Here is a 19,826-nt window from a genome sequence, read left to right as displayed (position 1 = left end):
CTGTGAATGTATATTTGAGATACTAGCTTTACTAAGCCACAATACATTTGAATAAATTTACCAGACAATATACTTGACTAAATTCCTCTCTTGCTCTTGCTCTCTTAGTCTCTGTGTCTCTCAGACTCTCTCAGTCTCTGTGTGTTTGGACAGCTGTCCCCTCTGCTGTGTGCTTGGCTTTGATCTTTGATTTAATGCACCATTTCCATTAGAAACACTAAATCCATTCACAAGCCAAAAGAGAGACTTCAAAAAAAAGTGAAAAAGACTAGTGGAGAGAGAAAGGCTGGAAGACCTCAGAAAAACACTAAATCAGTCAAGCCAAGCATGACAGAATAGGTGATAGTGAAAAAGGGGTCTTTCTATAAAAAAGGACAAAAGACTGTAGTCCAGACCTTGAAGATCAACAAAGAACAGAATCTGAAAACAGAATGCTGATGTGTTTCCTAAACGACATACCAGAAAAATTTAAATGACATGCACACATAGGGGTCAAAGGCCAAAAGTTAAAATACCCTCACTTGAACAGGAAACATGGGTGCAACGTGTAGATCTGATGAGAAACTGAACATGCAGGTGACCCCACAAGGTCAAAGAACGCTCAGATTCATGTCTATACACAAGTGTCAAAAACCATAGGGAAACAATGAGTATTCAGTGGCTATGGTAAAATGAACTTGTGAACTTCTTGGTGGGTAGTGGATGACAGCTGCAGAACAGTGAAACAGAGTAGCCTATGGTTCTTCTGACTGTTGAAGGCTCTGTGAGCCCACAAAATGCCATGGCTGCAAAGGACTCTACTTGTATCATTTCTGGTTCAATGCACTTTAATGGCATGACTACTTTTGATGCGGTATGATCAACGTCGAATGCATGACTGCATCTGCTCACACCAAACATCTGCATGTGGCATGAAGGACCTGTATGAACAATGACCAAGTGCTTCAACCCTTCATCTGCCTCGTCACATCCCTCAGTTCTGACCCGTTTTTGTTCGCATTCTGAGCATTAACAAGTAACTACACGATCATAAGAATTCTGAAACTGTCTAACAATAATGAGGTCTTTCAGAACAATCAAATCTTAACTGGACAAATGTATCACTTACAAAAAACAAACCATTTGCTCAACAGTCTATGATGAATGAACATAAGTTTAGGATAACTGTATATATATTGAGCCACGTCTAACACGTTGAACTTGGTTAACAGTTAACTTCACTTTGCAGCATGACAGTAACCCAAAATACGATTCTAACGCAAATTTGGACTTTTTCACAACGTCCTTGACAGGCAGTGACATGCAGTCTGACATCCCTGCACTAGTGAAACTACTGAAGTCAAAAAGCCACTCAACTCAGGACTGAATGTGAATGCACTTCAGACCTGGCAGACCTTCACCTGGGTGGACATCCAGCATCAAGCATCTAGAAGAAACGAATGTCAGTGGGATTGCACTGTATTACCAATTGAGACGAATTTGAACTGTTGAATCATACATGTATAAACTAGTCCTCTATTGGTCACCTTATATCATCATACCAAGCACTTGAAACTAAAATACTGTCGACGTATAGTACAGGCCTTGCTGTATGTGCACATTGCTCAGCGTTTTGCACACAGAGGTACACCAGAGTTCATCCTGCTTCTGCTGCTAGCTGACACATCACTGGGAAATACCACTTCTCACATAGGTTGACTAGCTACTTTTTTGTCTACAATTTGCAGTACTCCAATACACACAGATTTTGTTTTTATCTCCTCCAAAAACAACCCAAAGTTTTTTTATGTACTTTATAAGAAAATGTATCTTGGCTGTACTGTTTGCATTTTATAAAGGTAACATTTCTGCGTTTTTTTCGCCCAAACCTCACACATCATGCCTGTATCCTGGATGGTGTTCTGGACCTTTTCAACCCTTTCTGGTGGTATGTCAGGTCGGCTACTATTGCCAACCTCAGTGAAGCATTCTTACCATGAACCCAGCAGTATATTTCCACACAACTAATCTTTTGGCTATCTTTCTGGTTGACATTCTCACCAATCAGCCTTCTAATTATCCGATTTAAAGGCTTTTTTGGTCGTTACTTTCAGAAACCACAGGAACAGACGCCAGACGCAAAAGCCAGAGCTCTCCAGCCCAGACCTTTTGTTAGCAGTCATGTGCACATACAACAAACAAACAAACAAACAAGCTGAACAGCAAACATCTCCCCAGCCTGCAGTCCAATTCATTTTTATCCCCTTCAAACAAAAAGGCCTCAAATAATAAAGAAAAGGTTAACACTCCTGAAATGCTCCACACCAAGCAAAACACAGAGTCACTGTCCACATACCTATGGACCACCCCATACCTGGAATCCATTTTGCCCGCCCTTATGTATGAACACTAAAAACTAAGTGTACTGTTAAAGGAATATATGAGAGGATGCTGAGGTTCAAATGTTGATAACTTTACATTAATTAAGAATCCTAATGTGTGCCTGTGACTGTACATATACTGGGTGTCCTATAGCCATTCTAACAAAGGCTTCTTGTAACTGAGTAACTAACATATTCTGAACTACAAGTAGAGCTGGGCGATTAATCGATATTATCTATTAATTCGAATTTACAGTTAAGGACGATGTGTTTTTAAGAAAATCGATTTTCTGAGATTTAATTTTCACCACCGACGCTGCACTGTGGGCTCCCGTAGTTCAGTGAGTTTAGCACCTCCCACCCATCCACCCTCAAAACACACACACACAAACATGACGGCGGAACTTGTGTCCAAGAAAAGAGCAACTAGCTCCGTGATCTGGAGTTGGTTCGGTTTTGCGGCGTCAGATGTAGACCAAACAAGTCCTCGCTGTAAGGTGTTTGAAACCGATAGAGGGAGAGAGCGAAGAGTGCTATTCAGTTGCGCTGTCAATAAAGTTTCCCTCCGCGGGATATTTTGGATTAAGCAGTTTCTGCCTCGGTCACCGAACCCGCTTCAATGGATTATACTTTCGCGAGTGACCGTAGCGCGCGGCTCCGGGCACCTCGCGAGTGTGTAAAATGGAGACAAATTAAGTATTATATCGCGATCCATTATTAGTGTTGACTTGTAACTCCTGCGGTAGCCCAACTCAAAAGTAGACCAAAAAACCGCACCCCGCGACCCCATAATTTTTACCCGCGGCTGGATTTTCCAAACAAGCCCAATTTGGCGTGAAAACGCGAACCTGGCAACTATTGTAGTATAAAGTATAAACTGTGGTAGTATAAAGAAACAGTGGAAGGAACATTTACCTGACGAATTTTAATGTTACATTGTGTTTCAGGTTTGAAAAGTGCTGGAATTTAGGCTAAAGTGAGGGGAGCCCTGTTCTTAATCAGAATGTAGACAGCGTGACTGTCAGTACAACATGCAAGAATTGTTCAATTGTATTTGTTTTCCATTTTATTAAAGGGCACCAAATTATTTATATCTATTTATTTTTTGAGGGTGTGTTTTATTTATTTATTTTAAGTTTGAGGTTGCATTGTGTCAATGCTTAAAGTATGTTGGAGAAAACCTTCTAAAAGTTACTGAATGTTCTCACTTGTTTACAATTTGTTTCTGCTTGCACTTTAACCCCAAAGGGGAAATTTAAGTGAAAAATAAATTAAAACTTTTTTTTACCATTCCTTTATCATCTTTAGTTTTTTAGTAGAGGAAAATAAATCTATTAAAATCGAAAATCGGATTTAAAAAAAATTAATCGAAGATTTTTTTGGAGGGCCATATCGCCCAGCTCTAACTACAAGTCACAACCTCTGGAAGACCATGTTATATAAATGTGCCCATAATGACAGACGCCACTCTGAACGTCTCATATAAACTGCAACCCATTCAGCAATCGCAGAACTACGACAGATCCTCCACTTGTGCTGTGGCAGACAGTGCTGTGTGGCTCAATATTTGCTGAGGACTCTGATGAGAATTGAGAAACTCAATCAGTGAATCATTTCTGTTACGCGACTGTCTTTATTAAGCCTGTGTAGAGTCCACAGTGTTCCACGGGGGCGCACACACATGCACTCCCTCACACCAAGAATGTAATGGAGAGCAGGTTTACACTGACAACAGGGGCCCCATGGAAGAGAGGCAGTGTGTGTGTGCGCACAGCAATTGTGCAGAGCATGGGTGTGTGTGTGTGTGGGGAGCAGGGAGAGGAGGGAGGGGGGGCAGAGGCTGTAGTAACTGATCAGCAAGTCTGTTCAGCTCACCCCTTCCCCAGCCATTGTTATGATAAGCAGGGAGAAATGCGGCGTACGCATGCGTGCACAGGACCGCAAACACAATAACCACTGACCACCAGGTCTGCTCCAATCAATGCCAAACACAGCTAACGGGAACAGCTCGATCACATATTACTGCTATTTTTTTTTTACATTATATTATCAGAAGAGTAAACCTCATCAGGTTTGTGTTTTCTTTTGAAAATCTTAACAGCCTTGCCAAGCCAATATGCAGATATTGCAAGTATTTTTTCTAACAGTTCGTAAAAATGGTAATACACCTTTTATAAGGACTAAGAATTTTTTACACCACTTTATACAATAGTTTTCATAACACAGCACAAACAATCTATGAATCTCTCATATAGAAATTGATTACAGGAAGCAAAACTGTTATTAAACTGTTATTAAAAAATAGCTATCAATACTACTCTACTACTAAGCCTACTGCAGAGGTCCATCACAATAAAAAAAGGTATATGACAAAGGTGGGATGAATATGTTAGCAATGAGCATTTCTGTCAGTGTTAGAACCACAACATAAAATAAATGCTGTTTATTTTCACTGGAAAATGATATGTACTATTCACAGAAAAGGAGCTTTAGCATATCAGTTGCATGATCTGCAACACCAAAATAATATGCTACCTAATAGTCTGGTGAAAACAAAATTAGCATCCAGCAACTTCCAGACATTTGGTTTAGCAATACACCATACTTTAAAGGCCATGGATATTTTAGTTTTGCTTAGTAAAATTGAATTTTCACCCTTTGGAGATGAACACAAATCGTGATTTACATGTTTTATTTTTTAACTGTGTAATGTATGTACAATAGATTCTACCCCCCAAAAAGCGCCCCTTCATTTCCTAGAGCTCGACATGAGAAGCAGTGGTCTAAGAAAGCCGCAATAGTCTCAGTAGCACGGATGTGACTGAAGGTGGAACAAATTTCAATTAGGCCTAAAGCTCTCACTGTGAATAAATAAACAAATAAAAAAAACAACCAGGAATATTTAAAAGTAGTACAAGTAAAGACAGAACTGATTATATTTTGCAATACTTAACTGTTACATAGAATGCATTAATATTTCACTTAATTTCATACTGATGGAATTAATTTATTGACCCCCCAGCAATGTAGCAATCACACCCATTTACTTTAAAATCCCCTTTATCGTGTGTGTGTTCTCAATTAAACTAAAGTCTTTCACTTTTAGCAATTTACTGTGTGAATGGGTGGTTGAACAGGACACCACCCTGCTAGCTTGTGGTCTAACTTGAAATTTAGGCTTGGGAGAGCTCAAAATGTGTCGCAAAATGTTAAATACACTGTTTGAATACAGCATTCTCGATTATGTTATGAATTAAGTAATAAAATATTAATACAATGCGTTTTGGGGATACAAAGGAATGAAATCCTTTAGAAAGCTTGAAAAGGTTAAAATGCGCAATACCAATCCTTGTTAAGTGCGTCTCTAAAAAGGTTAGACAAAAAAAGCCTGAACACTTTACAAGGACACCTCATATCACACTTTGAATGTGACAAGTAAACATATTAGCCAAAGCTAGAGAAATGCACGCGTCTGTTTTACCTAACAAAACACTTTTAAGAACTAAATGATTTGGCATGAAAGATCTGCATTTAAAATGTGAATAAAATAGCACATTTATGTTAACCACTATAAACCATCATCTTGGGGGAAACAGCATAACAAACACCAGTCAACAAGAACCAAACACCCTGCTTATTTTATCCAACACTTAAGCGTAACAAAGTTGACTTCTCAAGCTGGTATGGAGTCAATTCCACAGCTTTTCTGTAAAAGAGCTACACAGCCACCTCCCACTGACCCCCATTCACAGTGCTAAGAAGTTACTTACACTAGCTGCACACAGTGGAAAATGACTACTATCTGATTCATTGACAACATGTCGGCCATATAGGTGTTTGGTGTCTGAAGTAAAACAGAACAGGTCATAGCAAAACTGCCATGACCGCTATGGGTGCCATATTGTGCTCTGCATGACTTTTTCATTCATGTAGGCTTGGTTGCGATCTATGTTAGGAACAGATCATTTGTCAAATGTGATTATTTGATGATGCCGGACTATAAATAAATAAAACTCTATCAATGCATAAATGATCCTAACACACTGAACCACATATAGCACAAACAAACAAACAAACAAACAAACACACACACACACACACACACACACACACACCCCATTTGATCCCTCTGATGAGGACTCCGTTGTTCCCCTTCAGCATGTCAGCGTGTATCTTCAGTTTCTCACTCTCCCCTCTTTCATCCTATCTGCCTTTTTCACCATTCTTTCTCCAACACTTTGAACTCTGACCTTTCAGTCAAAGCTCCCTGACCCTCCACTCCCCCACCCCCAACCCATCATGTGCTAAACATGAAACGATGTGCGCTGCGTGTCCTGCATCACCACACCTTCACCATACAGGAAGCGCTGGAGGAAAAGTGCTGCCGTTTCCTACGGGAGTGACAGTGGCCGATTTTCCTTGTACCAAAACGGAAAGTGTGTATCCTTTGGGGGGAAATGTAAACACTGTGATCATAACAGCTGTCTGTCGAGCGCATAAGCAGTGTTAGGCTACACTTTTGTGAAACGAGGTAAAAAAAAAAGAAACAGGTGGTCCATTCGTACCCAAATATATTTATCTAGGACAATGTTACTTCTTCTGTACTGCGCAGATACGTTCGCTTTTCATTATTATTTTTTAACTATAACCGGCTAACAGAAAGTTTGTCTGTTTTGACCATCCCGTGCAGGCCAAGCTACATGAAATTGCACTAAAAAGGCATTTTGAACAAACCCGAAGACTTGAGGAAACTGCGATCGGACGTCTTAAACCCGGTCACACACGGATCTGCGCGCTCGGTACTGGATTCCGGTTATCGGGATCTTCCGCTCCAGCCGCGGTGCTGAACGGCGTCGGACACCATTTTACACAACTGTTCCGCCGAACCCGTCACTGCTGGCCCCACGTACCACCTCCATGTTTCGAAAAACAAAAAGCTGTCGACTTTACCCCCAAAAAAGAGGATCTTGTCGCCCCGACAGCTGACAGGAGCAGCACGACTAATAAAAACAGGTATGCAACAAGGGAACTGGCCGCAAACGCAACTTCCAACTATGAAAACAGTGTGCGAGCACAAATCTACAGTGCAGACAAGCGTGAATCAACCCGAAACATGTAGCTGAAGTCCACCGAGGATCACAGCCGGCCCCACACAAACTTACATTTCGACGTCTGCGCTACCCTTGCTTTGTATTCCAGTAAACACACGTCGCGGTTACAGATCCCATTCGCGTACTTCCATTTGGTCAGTTAGCTTATAAATTATTATTCGAAGAGGTATATCCTTATTTTTAAAGCCTTTAAAAAGAGTATTTGGTTGTAACGCAGACGACGTGCCGTGGCTCGGTTAGAGGGAAGAGGCGAAAGTGGTGTTTGACGACACAGGGGAAAAAAATGTTCCGTCTTTATTCCTGCTAATTACTTTCCTGCAAAAAATGGCTGGAATTAACACAGTGCGCATGTGCAGTACTGCACAGTCACGGCGGGAAGGGCTAATTAGCGCCTCCTGGATCAATAAGATTCGACGATGGTGAGAGAGGGAGGGAGAGAGGGAGGGATAGAGAGAGGGAAGGAGAGAGGGAGGGAGCGGCACGGAGGGGCAAAGTGATGGAATTACATTGCGATAACGTCAAACATTTTTTCATAGTAAATATATTAAGCGTAAATTTATAGACAAGAGAAAAGTAAACTAATGAAAGTTGAGATGAGAGTCCATATTAGAGTATAGCATGTACGATTGTTTATATGTTATAACCTTCCCAAAAGAGTCTGCGTCCTTCATTTAGGTTTAAACACATGTACACATAATCAAAACTTAAAAGATATTTAAGATTCGATGTCGATGCTGTAAGATGTATGTTGGGATCCCATTCGGAAAGTCGAGCCTGCATAATATGTTATGCAGTTTTTTACGCTACAGGCCTATTTAATTTATAGATTATCGTAAGGTATCTTAAATATTAGAGTAGACATATATCCTTTGCCACTGGGTTCGATAAAATAATTGAATAATATGAGATTTTGTTTTTATTAGCTTATACAAAGAAACCCACAAGGCAAGAAATGTGCTGGATTACGCTTGATATTTATCGAGGATGAACATTGCGTTCATTATCTGGATTTTAATTAGGTCTATAGCCTTAGTACAACTAAGATTATAACACTCTAGCTTACCTTATTACTTTTTAGAATAGGCTGCGGGCATAAATATAGGTTAGCCAAAGTGAAAATAATATTCAATCTAATTTTAGATTTAAGTATAAACCTAAAATGAATGCATATAAAACATGGTATATATTTATTATATAAGTGACAACCAGATGAAGAGTTATATATATTTTCGGACGATAGAAATACAGTAACCCAAATTCCTTATGAATTATACATTTTAAAAGAAATTAGATTATTCTTTTTGTTATTTTTCTTATTCTTCTTCTTACGCTGTTAATATGCAACTGTAAGTCACATTATGTATTACGTATTGTATTAATATGTGTGGCTACGAGCCACATTTGAATTTTTTCCGCTAGAGAATTCCCACTGCAAAAGGAACACAAGGGATAATCAATGGTCTATGGATTCTATTGACTGTCAAAGGTCTAGTAAAAAGCGCAGACTAATAACACGTTTTTTGATTAACAGTTGCAAAAGTACTTTAGGCCTCTAGGCTTAATGTCCGTAGCAAAGGTGCAGGTGCACTGATAAGCTGCTATTTACCTGTATACAATCTTTTGTACGTCAAACATTTCATATTCAAGCGGTGACTTCTATTTCTGACCGTTTTCACTGCTTTTGTCATGATAATTCTTTTGTGTTCATATATGCGTGTGCGCACGAGTGTGTCTTCATGTCCGTCTTGCATCCTAATTAAACTGACAATCTGTTACTTTTTCATTGCAAAGTCACCATGAGATTCGCTTTGAGGAAAAAATGTTGAATTAAACCTAAGAACTTGGTAAATAAAAGTCTGCAGTATGTTTCGTATGGACATAAATCCTTGATATGCTTCTTTTCAAACTGTTGACTTCGAATGCGATTTGCCAGTTTCCTACATTAGCATATTTTCTTAATTTCACAAATTTTAATGGTAAAAGTTGTATTTTATCAATAGGCCTATATATTGTATTTTGTAGCAATAGCCTACACGACCATGGGATGTTCTTTACTCTGACCCACAATTAAGAATTACTTGTGTGGTACGACATATTACTAAATATGCCTGTGTTATTCTTGTCCAATCCTACGTTTTGATCATTCATTAGGTCTAAAATGTTTGACGTTTGTCCGAGTCATATAGTAGTGTTCAGTCTTATGCTGCTATTGTTATATATTTTATTTTAAATTAGCTAGTTTTATTCACTAATTTGCACGAGCAGGCGGAGATCCACCTGTTTTCTTGGAAGTACGTCTTTCCCTGTAAGTGTTTATTAAAAACAAAATTTGCTTTTCAATCCCTATCTTATTGTTTTAGTTGTTTGGTTGTATGTTTGTCGATACATTTTCTCAGCTGAGGGTGTGGCATCACACAGACGCTGTAAAAACACAACTGTACGAAAGACTTAAAGCTGTGACTTGATTATAGGGAGCTTCGCGGGATAATTAAAATTCGTTCAGTTATTGTCTGTTCTATGCTACGTTATATCGTCATTTCTATCGTGTTCTACATAATCAGAAACAAATTAGATTTCATTAAATGAAAGTTCATTAAAATAGCGTAAACACTACTTTATAGATAACCGATAGATCTAAGTTTACTGAGTCATTAAAACACGGTCGTTAGGATAAATAAGGCCTTACGAATCCGGTAACTTCTTTGGTCAAATTCTGGCTAATGATAGATCTGAAATCAACACTTAAATATAAATCACAAAAAAACAAACACGTGATCTCAAAAGCAATTTTAAGTATATGCTACATCTATTTAAGTCTATCTGTTATTCTTAGTGACCATTAGAGGTTTACAGCAAATTGATAGATGCCTCGATGGACTTCTGGTGCGCACAAGGATCTTTCTGTGTCTCCAGCACCTTTGCTTGTCAGATCGTCGTCAGAGGGCCTGTAAAAAATTACCTTAGTCGCTCAACCAACACATCATATAATGCCAGCACCGTCGCTAATAAAATGATTCTCTTCTTATAGCACTCATATAACATAATCATAGCTCTACAAAACACACTGTAACAAAAGTTTAAAATATAAAAACACGGCTAAATATGCGATTTTAAAATTCCACTTAGTTGGTAATCTCCCAGTATAAAACAAATGCTCTTGTAGCGCCCTCTGTTGTTGAAAACTGGGTAAACTCGTCATCACCGCCAAAAAGCTACTACCGACGTCAGGAAAGCGATCTGGTCCCGCTTACATTTATTTAGATCGACATATAAACGGAAAGTGTGATACAGGAAGCAAGAAGTCGGTGGTTATTCATGACATTGTTAGCAATAATGAGAAAATTAGGAAGATAGATTCACAATCTGTTTAAGACTGTTTAAGGACACAGAAGGCAAATGTTTTTATGCTTTAATTGGAGGCATTGTGTGAGCTTAAAATACTGAATTTTCGAGATAGTTCAGGGGTTCTGGATTTTGTAATCAAAGAAAGCAGTCAAACTGTTTGCCAAATATACACATTGTAGAATGTCAAAAGAATAGGACGTTAGTTGTTCTGCTAGTTTAAAACACCGTGAAGTGTGTTCACTTTGAACACTTTATTTCATTTTTTGCAATTGTGTGTGTGTGTGTGTGTGTGTGTGTGTGTGTGTGTGTGTGTGTGTGTGTGTGTGTGTGACTGACTGGCTTGATGCCAGCTATCTGCCTTAAGGCTGTACTTGGGTCACTGTGTTTCAATTATCTCCCTTTCAGATTTATCTCATATGAGTTAATTACCCCTATAGGCTAACAATCTTTTTTATTCTCTCTGTCACTTGCATTTTGTGTCAATGTTATAAACACAGAAAACAATTTTATTACATAAATACATATTACATAAATACAATTAAGAATGATCAAGGTTAGGGTCATTGGAGCACCAGGTTCAATTATTGCACCAGGATAATTTAAGATTTTCCTCATAAAATCAGTAAAAATGTTAGCAGGCGGATTTATTTTTACAGAATTTTTTTCTTTTTTTCTTTTCGGATCTGCAGTATTGGCTGAAATACTCAATCTGTGAAAAGGACAATCTGTATAATTTTGGATTACTGTGAAATCAAGAGTTTGTTGAAACATAAATTTGCCATGTGTGTTCACCTTTACCATGATGCCCTTAGAAAATTGGGAGTGGAAGTAGCACATTAATAGAGTGGAATATGTCTTCAGAGTTACTGCAATAGATCTATTATATTTCTGCAGTATATTTCATATTTCAGAATGTGAACTGTCCTACAGAAAGTAATGGCTGTGTTGTTTTCTTATGCTAAAATCAAATAATGCACTAGCCCCAGGAGAATTATGCTCATTTGCATGCAATGTTGTCACTTTTAAATAAAAATGTTTAATACACCGAACACTTTGAAGGCTGAAAAGATTAACCCAGTACTACACTTTTGTTTGGGGTTTGGGGAAATACTGTCCCAGTAGTACACTGGATTATTTTACTGAAAGAAAAAACTAAATACACCTATCATTAGTAATAAAGCATCAAAGGGAATTTGAAGATTTATTTATTAAGTTATTAAAAACATAAAGAGGAAAAGAAAGAAAGAAACAAAATGGAGGTGACTAATACACCACTTGATCATGAAGTGTATCTCAAAATGCTTCCTCTTCAAAGCGTTTCCTCTTTCAGACACAGAAGAACTGCTCTGATCTGTAAATTTAACAAGATGTTATGAGCTTTACCCTTAAATAGGGACAGTAAACTGCATACACACAAATATTTCCAGATTTCTACGCTGAATTTAATTAGCAAGCAAAACTTCCATTTTTATTATCTCATGTTATGGTATTAAAATCATATATTTGTTTGTGCAAACCTCTGAAAATATTACTGATTTTCCCCTCTAGATAGTTGCGGTGGGACAGCGTTTCTCTTGTGTTCTGCTGTTGTGACTGGCTCTCATCTCTTATCTTTCCTCTTGTAAAAACCTTTTATTTCTGACATCTACACATTCTATCAAATACATTCTAACATCGTAGAGTTATCTGATGTGGTTATAGCTACTATATTTCTAGACTGTAATATCTAAACTATTTTATGCAGCTATTTTATATATAAAATATATTTTAAACATACTCTACAGTGTGTAGGCACTGTATGTATATTTTAACATTCTGTACATATATATACACATATACACACACACACACACACACACACACACACACACACACACACACACACACACACATATATATATATATATATATATATATATATATATATATATATATATATATATATATATATATATATATATATAAAAAGTTATGTATGTTGCTGCTAACAATAACTTTCATGAAAACTCAAGGAACAAAAAGATAAGATAGCACCAGATTTTCAGATGTTCAACAGGGTCTGTGCTTGTCTGGTGTGTGAGAATACAGCCTGTTTAGTTTAGCCTAATGAAGTTGTTTCTTCGGTTCGGTAGAGTACACGTTCATCCTTCACGCCTTCATACTGTATGTTCATTTCGTACGATTTGGTGGAACATCGCTGTGATCCAGTGACAAAAAAACAGGGTTTCATACTAATGTATTTAGACACGTTTCATTAATATGCAGGATCTGATGTCTTTCATTTCATTTACTCTTGTATAGTGACAGTGTTACTGTTTTATCGTATACATGCGAGATTGTTTTTAAACAATAGACTCACCCCTACAAGAACTGTTCTCCTCTGACGTAGAATATCTTAAGATGATCCGTGTCGAGCAGAATGTAATGACTCGTGCAAATCCTGAATAGACCTCTAAGCCGCTCAGACTTACTGGGTGTCTTGCCGTGTGCCTGTCTGCGTCTGTGCCAGTGCCAAAGTCGATTTCATTTGAATGTGAATACTGTTTACAGCGTGCGCCACGAGCAAGAATAAAACAATATTGTACTCGTTAAAAATTATTCTGTTCACCCAATTTGAACTTCAATTCGAGTTAAACGTTGCGTATACTGCAGCAAAATAGCTCGTATTAATTATTTACCCCCAAATTCAATGCTTTTAATGTTTAGACCACAACATGTCCAATAAAATCACAATACCAATCATCATTTAATAGCAATTGTTGAACATGAATTTGAACAGTAACATTGTATTATTATTAGGCTATTATTATTATTATTATTATTATTATTATTATTAGCTACTACTACTATAGACCAATGCTTGGAAAGATTCGATCAGTTTTCGTGGGATGTCAAGCAAAAACTTTTTTTCCTTCTGTTTTTATTCTTCAAGAATAATTAACCAAAACGCGGTAAGGAATCTGTCATATGGAGGGATATGAAATATTAAAATATCAGGCTATATGTGCGTAAACCTTTGTCAATCATACAACAGATCATTTTTTGCCTACCATGAATTACATGTTTGCGTCGTTGAGAGAGAGAGAGAGAGAGAGAGAGGAGAGTCCTGAACAAAAACCTCAACAACCTGTGATAGTCATGTCGCCTAATAGCGCTGAATTAAAAGCCGATGGCAGCCTATTAACCATTCATTTCTTAAATCGAACTGTTGTGAATTGCCACATTCAGATTGTACTGTTTTCTCCCTAATGGCATGTGGCCGGACATGTTTCGGTCAGCAGTCTACCGATACATTTGTAAAGCTGTAAGCTAAGTTGTACCACAGTCTGCTCATCTTACTCCAGTCCGTTTTGCAGCGCATACGGCGACACCGGCGGGGGTTCCGGGGCACGTGGTGCAGCTGCGTAGCGGGAGCGTTAACGCAGACAAAAGGCCAAGTTCATGGCCTTCAGGACAACAATAGCTCTGATTACCCTACCAGACCCCTCTCTCTGCCTGCCTGCCAGACACACACACACACACACACACACACACACACACACACACACACACACACACACACACACACACACACACACACACACACAGCTGTGCGAAACAAGAAAACGTATGAATGCGTGAATAATACCACGGTCACAGAAAAGTCTGCCCAAATAAACGAAGGAGGCTATGGATTTCCTCTTGGGAAAACAACCCGTATAAAATGCTGCGTTGCTTACTTCCAGGACATCTCTAGACAAAACAGCTGTATTCTTCCGTGGCGTGTCGGTGTTTGATCAGGAGCGTGTGCTGCCATCATGGTTCAGAATGAACTGAATTAAATCTATTGGTCCACACTAAGTAAAAAATGCAGCAATGCAGCTGCGGTCCTGTATGAATAAAGACCTTAATGTTTTACATTTAAGACAGCACTCCACGCCAAAGACCAGCTTTAAAAATAACAAGAGAAAAATCAAAGATGTATTACATAGGCCATATGATTGTGTATGTATTTGCACGGTAATGAACTTATTGGGATGGCGCTGGTTTACTAACAAGAAAGTGTTTTCAAAGCTCGCCATCTCCTGGATACAAGAAGAACTGCAAAAAATCTAAACTTGGGGTGGGGTTGTTCTGAAGCAGGGGTTTCCTGTTTTTTTTTTTAGCTAGTTTAGATAAGGTCAAACGTGATTGTCCAGTAGGCATGTACCTCGAATCTTCTCGATTAGTCTTGACTTTGGCTGTTTCTGGCTAAACTGAGAAATCCTACTTTCTTGAATACTCCTCAGGCCAATCGTACACATGAACAGAATGTCTATTACAACTGGTGATACAGTATAACCTAATTCATATTTCTCTAAGGAGGTCTCCAATTACATCTGCATTGCAGATTGCGACAGAAAGTAGCCCGTATCCATAAGGTAGTGGTGCACTACAAAGGTGATTTTCCCTCTCCAGGAATTATACTTTGAATGTTATGTGATCAAAAAGTTTAAGTATGTTTCTCTAAGACTGAATTACATTAAATGTTTTTTCTATTCGATAATTTTCTATTCTGCTCTGTGAGTGGGTGTCAGTTTGATTAGTTATAAACATTTCAAGTAATGCAAATAAACATTTAAATACTATCGTAATGTAATCGTGCCACATTTGTCAATTGTGATTTCCACTCCAATCATAATCCTCCGTATTTACCCATCTGTGCAGTGAGAATACAAACACATACTAGTGATCACTAGGGGTCTGTGGTGCACACGGGCCCAGAGCGGTAGGCAGCCCTAGCCCAGCACCCAGGGAGCAGTTGGGGTTAAGTGCCTTGCTCAAGAGCACTTCAGTCATGGCCTGGGATCTGGGAATCAAACCCACGACCCTCTGGTCACAAGACCGGTTCCCCAACCAGACCATGACTGCTGTTGTATCAATGTAACAATTAATTTACTGCTGAAAGATGGTCTATAGTGGCATAAATCAATTTCCAGAATGGATGCTTCCATAGTGTATACAAAAGAACAGAACATTCAATCATCTGAAATTATTACTACAATTTTTTTTAACTAAGGGATTTTTTTAAATCAAATTTTGCAATTATTACTTGTTGTTACTCTAATAATAAGCTTAAACACCACAAACGTTCCAGTAAACCTAAGTTTCCGTTTAAAATAGTCATCAAACTATTCCAACTGGCCTAGAATGTCTTTTAAGGTGATTTTCATGGCAACCATGCTTATGTAAAATTAGAAGACTCAAACAGTAATTCAATTGCAGTGTTAGTTGTTTGGTGAAACTATTTACATTCTTCTCGAAAGGCTAGTTCCTGTTTGGTGGTGTCAAATATCCAGAGGTGGGTAGGAACGCGTTACATTTACTCGGTTCCCAGATAGCAAAGGAACATTGAATCAATGTTGATTTTGGGTTTTTTTGGTTGGTTTTGGTTGATGACCATAAATCAACTATAAATCAATATTGTTATTGGGTTGAAGTCTTAACTGTGATTCAACATTGAAAAGATGACATTGAATCAACATTTTGATTGGTTATGATCAACAACGCAATGCAATTACTTGACCTATATCGTATATAAAATGTGTACACACATACGTACACATTAAATTATATATATATATATATATATATATATATATATATATATATATATATATATATATATATAATTGAATTTGAGCAAGCAACACAGACACTACATTTAGTCAAGTAAATTTTTGGACAAAAATGTACTTGTAGGAGTAGTTTTAATATGAAAGACTTCTACTTTTACTTGAGTAAATATGTGGTGAGAAAAACGAGACTTTTACTCCGTTACAATCGGATTTGAGCTGCGCGCTACCATTACCGTTACTTTCGTTTTTTAAATAATTAGTCTTTTCAGTGAGAAGACTGACCAACGTCTCACCCGTGTATGAGTGACCAATCAAATGAAGCCGGTCAATCACGTGATCACATACGCAAACTTTCTCCACCGTAGCAAGAAAGTGACAGAAAAACCTACCGAGCATCCCTGACCTCATACAGCCAATGTTTACATTACAAACGTGTAAAGGGACAGCTGTATAATGCGCTGCAGGGTTGCCAAGTTTTCAAGATCACTTTTAGTGAGATTTAAACCGGGGTGGGCGTGGGGGTTTGGGTGGTGAATGTAAACTGCTGACGGGGGCGGGGTGTAAAATGAACACAAATTAAGTATTATATCGATCGATCGATCGCCAGTGGTTGGCGCCAGAGCGAACTAGTAACTCATTGAATCATAGATATGGATCAGAGGTAAATAAACTAGATTTTTTTCGGCGTGAGAAATCGGATGTTTGGCGTGTAAGCGTGTGAAGACAGCCAAATGCGTGTGTCTCACGCTCAATGCGTGAGAGTTTGCAACCTTGGCGTTGCCAATTCTGTCTGCAAACGTGTGGACATTTCAGCCTACAAGAACTCAACATCAAATATGAGGAAACACGATGCGATAACGTTTGCTGTATGTATAATTTTGTGTAATGCTATATCTCTGAGGCATAACGTTTGTATAATGTAATTATTAAATGTAACGCAGTGCAATACTAAAAACCAGTTCTCACACTGATTGTACACACTAGCAATATATGATGATTAAGTCTGCTACAAATTGATTCAGTTGGCGTCAAGTTGTAGCTACACGTATTGACTGACAGTCTCATCAGTTAGTGCCTTTGTGGAACACATTAAAGTTACACAGGCCTAATAATTAGGAACAAACAAAAATACATATTTATAATAAATAATTTATATATATAATATTTATTTATAATAAATTATTTTTGTTATCATTAAAAGTCATTGTTTCCCGTAATTCAATTTCCCATGATGTAATTTACTGACACGAGACAGTACTCATGCATTTACTGACTACTTGAGTAGCTTTTAATCAAAGTACTTTTTTACTTTTACTCAAGTAAATTTTTGGGATGCATACTTTTACTTTTACTTGAGTAACATTTGGTTCAAGTAACTGTACTTTTACTTGAGTAAAATTGTTGAATACTCTACCCACCTCTGCAAATATCCAGTCTACTCTGACTGCTCCAACATGAGGCCATTCTTACAGGCACGTTTCTCATTACTGTGAAAGGGGCAGCACTGTTTCTCCGAGGATCATGGGAAAGTGGAGGACCACAGCAGCCTAACCAGCAAGCTGATGGCTGGACGGATGTGGATCCTTCTACCACAGCACCTCTGGGCCTTCAGGACGATCATGCTGAGAAGATCCAAAGGAAGAACATGCACCAGTTCACTGTCATCACAGACTAAGGAAAGGTTGGATAATACTGAAGAAAAAGACTGAAACGTCAGTTTAAATTATAGCAGGGGATGATTACCTGTAACAATTGTGAGTGAAATGAATGCCACATCTCCACAGCTCCCTCAATTCATAAAATGTAGATGATGTTGATTAAAGGGTCTTCGTGTTTTTCCCAGTAAGGACAGTTTATAGACAGGTCCACTAGGAACATGTTGGAACACCAGCTCGGAGGACTGGTAAGGTGTGCGTGAGAAGAGGCTTGGACCTTGCTCAATAGCTGCAGTACTGAAAATACTCAATAGGGGTCAGCAGAGAACAGATAAAAATACCTCTGACTTGGAATTTGGCAGAGATTGCATCTTAGAGAATTGGTGTGAAACACATTCTGGGTTATAATTAGTGATGGCGAAACCTTTATCCCATGAACCCGTTTGTGGATTTGAATTTAGGACTGCATTACAATGCAAATCACTCAGACAAGACCATAAGTAAGAAAATCGCATATAGTCTTATTAAACTGACAATCTGTACAGACATAAAAAAAATGCATTAGCTGTATTCAGTTTGTTACATCTCAGTATTACATGGCAGAATTTCGGAAAATATTACAGCCATCAATTTTTACAAAGTGATAAGGTTTAGTCCATTTGTAGTTAATTCTAAATAAATTCTACAGACAATATAGGAAAAAAAACCACACACTTAAGCTTTGTGGCGTGCAATTTTAGTCTTTACAAAGGGACAGAGAAATGCCATTTCAAATGAAACGTGGTTTCCTCATTTGCTCCCAGTCCGTATTCTGCCTCTATTGTCAGAGTCGTCATAGTTATTAACATAAAAACAAAAAACAAACAAAAACATAGCCTTATACCACCATACCCCTACTAATATTTCTTTTATATGCATGTGTGTACACACATTTATACTTTTTAAGGTCAGACTATTGTATGAGTTTTTTGCCACACAAATCTACTACAGAACGCTGCACATAAAATTTTAAAATTTTTCATTCCAGTCCTTGAGTGTCATAAGCACTGCAGAATGTATTTAACTGTTCAGTGCAAACCCATCTGCTCACACAGCTCATCAGAGTTGCTGAGAAATATTATGTACACAAATGAAACCTCCCAGATTATCATTTGCATACAACAAGCAGTCACTAGTGAGAATTTTGCCACCGGTGAAGAGAAAACATATCAACTCAAAGTGTGAGCAAGGACTCAACTATATACACAAAGCTTCAAACAAACAAATAAAATGAACAATATTAAAAGAAAAATAAATCTTTGCCAACCTAACATACTCAACAGTAGGTGGTAACTTCAAACCTTTGATGTCAGTTGTTTTTAGTGTAGGGGAAAAGCTGAAAGTCATACAATCATGATCACTATCTACTGACAATTTAGCAAGTAGAATATTTGCAATAATATCTGACATTTATTTTCTATAATATATAGACCTATATAGTCATAAGATATTCTCAATCATAGCTTACTCAACAGGAAAAAGGGCAGTCATTTGCAATCTAGTTGTTATTGCAAATAATTATTTACAGAACACCATCAATATTTCCTAGATCACAGGGCAGAACTTCCAAAATACCTGTGAAACCGATCACAGCAAAATCAAACCTAAGCCAATCTTTTGTGTACAAATCTAACTAAAAATTAACTCTAAAAATCTACTTGCAGAACTTTTCAAACCCATGGGTGAAAGGGCAGCACACAGAGCCAATACTGTAAACCT

General features: G+C 37.9%; 1 protein-coding gene and 1 long non-coding RNA gene across 3 annotated transcripts in view; one reads left to right on the top strand and one right to left on the bottom strand.

Annotated features, from left to right (window-relative positions):
• Positions 1-7,764, bottom strand: part of zfhx3a (zinc finger homeobox 3a) — a 30,131-nt gene extending 22,367 nt beyond the window's left edge. Inside the window, exon 1 of the mRNA XM_076992580.1 lies at positions 7,523-7,764. The gene's annotated coding sequence lies outside the window, so the exon portion shown is untranslated. The remainder of the gene's footprint in view (positions 1-7,522) is intronic.
• On the top strand, positions 6,674-18,818 carry LOC143496492 (uncharacterized). 2 transcript variants are annotated; one of them, XR_013125616.1, is made up of 3 exons: positions 6,674-6,796; positions 7,051-7,373; positions 17,910-18,818. It is a non-coding gene; the product is annotated as an uncharacterized LOC143496492 (long non-coding RNA). The 2 variants fall into 2 exon arrangements; XR_013125614.1 differs by having other exon boundaries at positions 6,699-6,891.
• The last annotated feature ends 1,008 nt before the right edge of the window (positions 18,819-19,826 follow it).

This window comes from Brachyhypopomus gauderio, chromosome 2, assembly GCF_052324685.1.
Source record: "Brachyhypopomus gauderio isolate BG-103 chromosome 2, BGAUD_0.2, whole genome shotgun sequence".
Lineage (NCBI taxonomy): Eukaryota > Metazoa > Chordata > Actinopteri > Gymnotiformes > Hypopomidae > Brachyhypopomus > Brachyhypopomus gauderio.
Note: the sequence above shows the minus strand (reverse complement) of the source record. Positions and strands in the feature narration are given on the sequence as shown.